At 46.0% G+C, this 6,573-nt stretch overlaps 1 non-coding gene across 1 annotated transcript; it reads left to right on the top strand.

The window, feature by feature from the left end:
* Positions 1–6,467: 6,467 nt before the first annotated feature.
* LOC145958491 (small nucleolar RNA R71) lies at positions 6,468–6,573 on the top strand. Its single transcript, XR_014434332.1, has one exon. It is a non-coding gene; the product is annotated as a small nucleolar RNA R71 (small nucleolar RNA).

Raw genomic sequence — 6,573 nt, 5'->3', positions numbered from 1 at the left:
CTCGGTGAGGAAGAGATCAGAATAAGGCCGAGTTGGTTTGCGCGGAGTTTGCCCAGATTTGCTTTGGCGCGGGCGTTTGCTAGAAGAGGCCATCTGCAGAAAATAAACAATAGAAATCCCAGGCAGACAGACATGAGCATAAAAATATATAAGGATGACCAGTGCAATTTACCGAAAAGGAAACTAGCCCTAGACTGGAAATGGAATTTAAAACGGAACTAAAAACAACCAAAATATGGGTTTCAGAGGGGAATTGCGCCGGGCTTAGGAGTTCATGCGCCTGGCGCAGAGAGTGCAGAAAACTCTCTGGAAGCGCGTGCGCTGGGCGCAAAGCATAATTGCGCCGGGCGCAGAGAGTAGGGAGGACTCTCTGGAACCAACTGCGCTGGGCGCAAAAATAAATTAAGCCGGGCGCGAGTAAGCGTTTTCAGAAAAAAAATTGGCCAGAACGGGCTGTTCCAAGATCAGAACGGCCGTTCTTAAATTCAAAACGGGCCGTTCTGGAATTGGAATAGTCGGTTCCAAATACCGAAACGGGCCGTTCTGGACATGGAACAGGGCGTTCCAAAGTCCAAAACGGGCCGTTCTGGAATTTGAACGGGCCGTTTCGCAGCTTCAGCCGAGGGTACCGCGCCTGGCGTGATTGCACCCATAACAACACCCCAAAATCCCAAAAAGAAGAAGGAAAACTGCAAAACCAGACAAGAAAATGTTGAGTGTGAACCTACTGGAGGTGGAGTGCGTGGAGGGAGAAGGAAAGCCGCGTGCACTTGAGAAGAAAAGAAGCTGCGTGCCCTTGAGGTGGAGTACGGAGAAAAGGGTTGTGAGACTGAGTTGAGAGAGGGAAATGTGATTTGAGAGTTGAGAATGTGAAGTGGGAGGTTGAGAGAGGGAGGCTGGAGAGGGAAGATGAGTTGAGGGAGTTGAGAGGATTTGTTAGGAAGGGAGTTGTTGTGAGAAACGGAAGTGAAACGTGGGTGGCATCTGCGCGGTCGCGCCGGGCGTGAAATTACCCACGCCGGGCGCCATATCAGTAAAAACCCAAAGTTTGCCCTTTCTGGTATGATGCCGGGCGGTGCCGTTCTGCGCCCGGCGCAATTAGGGTTACAACGTGCCAGAATTTAATGCGCTACGCGTGCCGGGCTTGGCTAACCCCTGGAGCACCTAACTATTAATGCGCCCGGCACGCCAATAAATGCGCCGGGCGTGGTCGTTCCAGTGTTACAATGAAGTCTAGGCCGGGCGCAAAATAAATTGAGCCCGGCGTGTGTCTTGACAGAGACCACATTACTGTAGGTGCGCTGGGCGTGGATAAGACAGGCCCGGCGTGATTAACTCTGAAGCTTTCACCTAGATTTTTCACTCCTCACACTCCTCACAAATTCAACTTAAATCTATCCACTCAAGCATGATTCACACACTTAACACATAATATCAAACACAAACAACATAATACAACATACATAGCATAGAACATAAACATCCACACAACAAGTCCTAGAACCAGTATAACATACAATTATAACGCAACAATAAACATAAAAACAAAGTTCAGATCTCTGGGTTGCCTCCCAGGAAGCGCTTGTTTACTGTCCCGAGCCTGACAAGAAGAGACCTCAAGGGTCTCTAAAAGAAAGGATACAGCAAAGTCTTTCGACTTCTTCACCCAAGTAGGGTTTCAACCGCTGTCCATTCACAACCCAACTTCTTTGTGCCTCAGGATCTTCAATTTCTATGGCACCATAGGGTTTCACCTCCTTAACTCTGAAAGGGCCAGACCACTTTGATCTCAGTTTTCCAGGAAAGAGTTTGAGCCTGGAATTGAACAGAAGCACAGACTGGCCTGCCCTGAACTCTCTCTTCAGAATTCTCTTGTCATGATAGCTTTTGACCTTCTCCTTGTAGAGCTTAGATGATTCATAGGCTTGGAGCCTCAATTCATCAAGAGCATGCAGCTCCAGCTTCCTCTTCTCACCGGTGCTGAGAGGATCAAAATTCAACAGCTTCAAAGCCCAATAAGCTTTGTGCTCCAGTTCCACAGGAAGATGGCAAGCTTTTCCATACACCAACTGAAATGGAGTGAGACCAATTGGAGACTTGAAGGCGGTTCTATAAGCCCATAGAGCCTCATCAAGCTTTGTAGACCAGTCCTTCCTTGAAGCTGAAACAGTCTTTTCCAGAATCCTCTTGATCTCTCTGTTAGAGACCTCAGCTTGCCCATTGGTTTGAGGGTGATAGGCGGTGGCAACCTTATGATGGACTACATAATGTTCTAGAGCCCTCTCCAATTGAGTATTGCAGAAGTGTGAACCTCCATCACTGATAAGTACCCTGGGGGTACCAAATCTGCTGAATATGTGCTTCTTGAGGAACTTCACCACTGTTTTGCCATCCGCCTTGGGGGTAGCAATGGCTTCAACCCATTTTGAGACATAGTCCACCGCCACGAGAATATACTCATTTGTGAAGGACGAAGGCAGTGGACCAACAAAATCTATGCCCCAGCAATCAAACACCTCAACTTCCTGCATGTTCTGTAAGGGCATCTCATGCTTCCTTGTGATTCCTCCGGCCCTTTGACAACTGTCACACTGCTTGGCGTGACTATGGGCATCTTTAAAGAGTGTTGGCCAGTAAAATCCAGATTGAAGCACCTTGGCAGCTGTCCTCTCTCCATTGAAATGACCTCCATAGGGGGAGTTGTGACAGTGCCACAAAATACTCTTGGCCTCCTCTCTTGAGACACACCTCCTCAATAGGCCATCTGCACCAATCTTGAACAAGTGAGGGTCATCCCAAACGTAGTAGGTAGCATCACGGAGGAACTTCTTTTTCTGGTGCCATGTGAAATCTTCAGGGATTACTCCAGCTGCCTTGAAGTTTGCCAGGTCAGCAAACCAGGGTCGCTCTTGCACCATGAACAGCTTCTCATCAGGAAATTCCTCCAAGATCTCCCTCTCCTTCAGGGTCACCTCATCATTTATGAGCCTTGAGAGGTGATCAGCAACCAGATTCTCCTTGCCACTCTTATCTCTTATCTCCAAATCAAACTCTTGAAGCAGAAGAATCCACCTAATGAGTCTTGGCTTGGAATCCGGTTTGGTGAGTAAGTACTTAATGGCTGCATGATCTGTGAACACAACCACTTTGGAACCAATCAAATAGGACCGAAACTTTTCCAATGCAAACACTATGGCTAGCAACTCTTTTTCAGTAGTGGCATAATTGATTTGTGCCTCATTTAAAACCTTGCTAGCATAGTGAATGGCATGAAAAATTTTGGTCCTTCTTTGGCCTAAGACTGCCCCAACCGCATAATCACTAGCATCACACATGAGTTCAAAATCCAGTTTCCAATCTGGTGCAGTGATTATGGGTGCAGAGGTGAGTCTAGCCTTCAAAGCTTCAAAAGCCTTCATACAAGAATCATTAAAACAAAAAGGAGTGTCTTTGTTTAGGAGATTGCTCAGGGGTTTGGCTATCATTGAAAAATCTTTTATAAAGCGCCTGTAAAAGCCAGCATGCCCTAAGAAACTCCTAATACCTTTGACATTGATGGGTGGAGGAAGTTTTTCTATTACCTCCACTTTGGCTGGGTCAACTTCAATGCCCTTGTGAGAAATCTTGTGCCCCAGAACTATCCCCTCGGTCACCATGAAATGGCATTTTTCCCAGTTGAGTATAAGGTTGGTCTCCAAGCATCTTCTAAGCACCACTTCAAGATTAGTCAGGCATTCGTCAAATGAAGACCCGAACACGGAGAAATCGTCCATGAAGACCTCAATGCTCTTCTCCACCAGGTCGGAGAATATAGCTAGCATACATCGTTGAAATGTTGCAGGAGCATTGCACAATCCAAATGGCATCTTCCGATAAGCAAAGATACCAAAAGGACAAGTGAAAGCGGTCTTCTCCTGATCTTCCGGATCCACCACAATCTGGTTGTAACCTGAATACCCATCAAGAAAGCAATAATAAGCTTGACCAGCTAATCTCTCAAGCATCTGATCCATGAATGGGAGTGGGAAATGATCCTTCCTGGTAGCCTTATTTAGCTTCCTATAATCAATACACATTCTCCACCCCGTGACCGTTCTAGAAGGAATCAGCTCGTTCTTCTCATTCCGAACCACCGTCATGCCACCCTTCTTTGGAACTACTTGCACAGGGCTCACCCATGCACTATCAGAAATAGGGTAGATCATGCCGGCATCTAACAGCTTAATCACTTCCTTCTTCACCACCTCTTTCATCACAGGATTAAGCCTCCTCTGTGGTTGAGCAACCGGCTTGTACTCATCCTCCATAAATATTTTATGCATGCAATAGGCTGGGCTAATTCCCTTGAGATCAGAAATAGACCAACCAATTGCCCCTTGATAGAACTTCAGAACTCTCACAAGTTTCTCCTCCTCCAATGGGGATAAGGAGCTACTTATGATAACCGGCTTGCTTCCACCTTCATCTAGAAACACATACTTTAGATGAGAAGGGAGTATCTTCAACTCGAGCTTCGGGGTGATCACCTCCCCGTCATCCTTCGAATCTTCCATGTGCACTGAGTCCGGTGTCACCTCCTTATATGAGTCAAGGCTCCTCAAACATGCCTCAACCTCTCTATCTTCTTCTTCATGGAGGTATTCAACCATATTGACTAAGACTTTTTCCAAAGAGTTAGTGAAAGAGATATGCTTCCTGGAGTCTTCAACAAGTTCATCAATGACATCAACCCGGAAGCAACTGCTCTTGTCCTTGGGGTAGTGCATGGCATCAAACACATCAAAGTTAACCTCTTCATCATTCACTCTCACCTTAAGCTTCCCATCATCCACATCAATTAGAACTCTTGCAGTCTTCATGAATGGTCGGCCAAGAATGAGAGGTACATCAACGTCCTCTTCAATATCCATCACCACGAAATCAGCGGGAAATAAGAAACGGTCCACCTTCACCAGAACATCCTCCACAATGCCATGAGGATACTTCACAGATCGATCCGCCAACTGCAAAGTCATGCGAGTAGGCTTCACCTCCAAATCGCCAATCCTCTGAAGCATAGATAAGGGCATGAGATTGATGCTAGCCCCCAAATCAAGCAAGGCCTTCCCAATAGCTAAACTCCCAATAGTGACTGGAAGAGTGAAACTACCAGGGTCCTTGGATTTTGTTGGCAACATCTTCTGAATAATGGCACTACACCCCGCCTCCAATGTAATGGTCTCCTCTTCAAAATACTTTCTCTTCTTGGTGAGGAGCTCTTTCATGAACTTGGCATATGTAGGCATTTGCTCTAATGCCTCGGAGAACGGAATGTTAATTTGCAGGGTCTTGAAAATCTCCAAGAACCGAGCATATTGCCTCTCCTTATCCCTTTTTGAAGGTGCATGAGGATACGGTAAGCTCTTGGTGGGTGGCACCTTCACAATATTCCTCTCCTCCATGGGCGCCTTATTCTTTTCTCTACTGATTCTTTCTTTCTCTTTTTCAAGTTCTTTTTCTTTCTCCTTCTTTTTGTCATTTTCAATTTTTTCTTTATTCTCTACAACCGACTCACTTCCTCCACTCCTTCTCCACACTCCTGGGCCCTCTAAGATGATCTCTTCACAACACTATCATCATCATCTTCGCCTGTGTCATTCTTCTCCTTGCTCTCATCATTCTTCTCACTCTCCTTCACCACAAACTCCCGACCACTCCTTGTAGATACTACATTCAAGTGCCCCTTCGGGTTTTGTTCAGTGTTGGCTGAGAAAGAACCTTTATGCTGCTCTGCTAGCTGCTTTGCTATTTGCCCCACCTGTATCTCCAAATTTTTAATTGAGGCATCAGTGTTCTTTTGGTTGGACATAGACAGTTGCATGAATTGTTGCAAGGTGTCTTCCAACTTGGTGGTTCTCTCATACAAAGGTGAGTGTTGGTGTTGATGTGGAGGTCTGCTACTTGATGAAGCATTCATGTCTGGTTTGTTTCCACCATAGTTATTTCTCCACCCCTGATTTGAATTTTGCGGATAGGGATGTTGAGAGAAATTTTGCCGCCCTTGATTCCCCATGTAATTCACTTCTGCACCTTGGGGATCAGAAGATCCGGCACAATAACCATTAGGGTGGTCACCTCCACAAAAATCACATGCCATCACTTGTTGCATAGGAGGAGCATTAGAGTGCATAGCTTGAAGTTGTTGAGGAAGCTTGGCCATCTGTTGATTCAAAGCTTCAATTTGTTGGGAAAGTATCTTGTTTTGAGCCAACACCGCATCTTGAGTACTCAACTCCAAAACTCCTCTCTTGGTTGAAGAACTTCTACCATGCTGGCTCCTGAAGTCTGTGGAAGCCATGGACTCAATGATTGTGATAGCTTCTTCAGCAGTTCTGAACATGACTGACCCTCCAAAAGAAGCGTCCAATATCATCTTGGTTTGAGGTTGTAGCCCATTACAGAAAGTTTGAACTTGAAGCTCCACCTCAAAACCATGATTCGGGCACCTCCTCAACAATGATTTGTACCTCTCCCATGCTTCACATAGTGGCTCATCAGCACCTTGAGCAAAAGTAGCAATAGCAGTTCTGGCTT

The sequence above is a fragment of the Cajanus cajan genome, chromosome 5 (assembly GCF_000230855.2).
Source record: "Cajanus cajan strain Asha chromosome 5, NIPB_CcT2T_4, whole genome shotgun sequence".
In the NCBI taxonomy this organism is placed as follows: domain Eukaryota; kingdom Viridiplantae; phylum Streptophyta; class Magnoliopsida; order Fabales; family Fabaceae; genus Cajanus; species Cajanus cajan.
The sequence above is the reverse complement of the archived record's forward strand: the minus strand, read 5'-3'. Positions and strand labels throughout refer to the sequence as shown.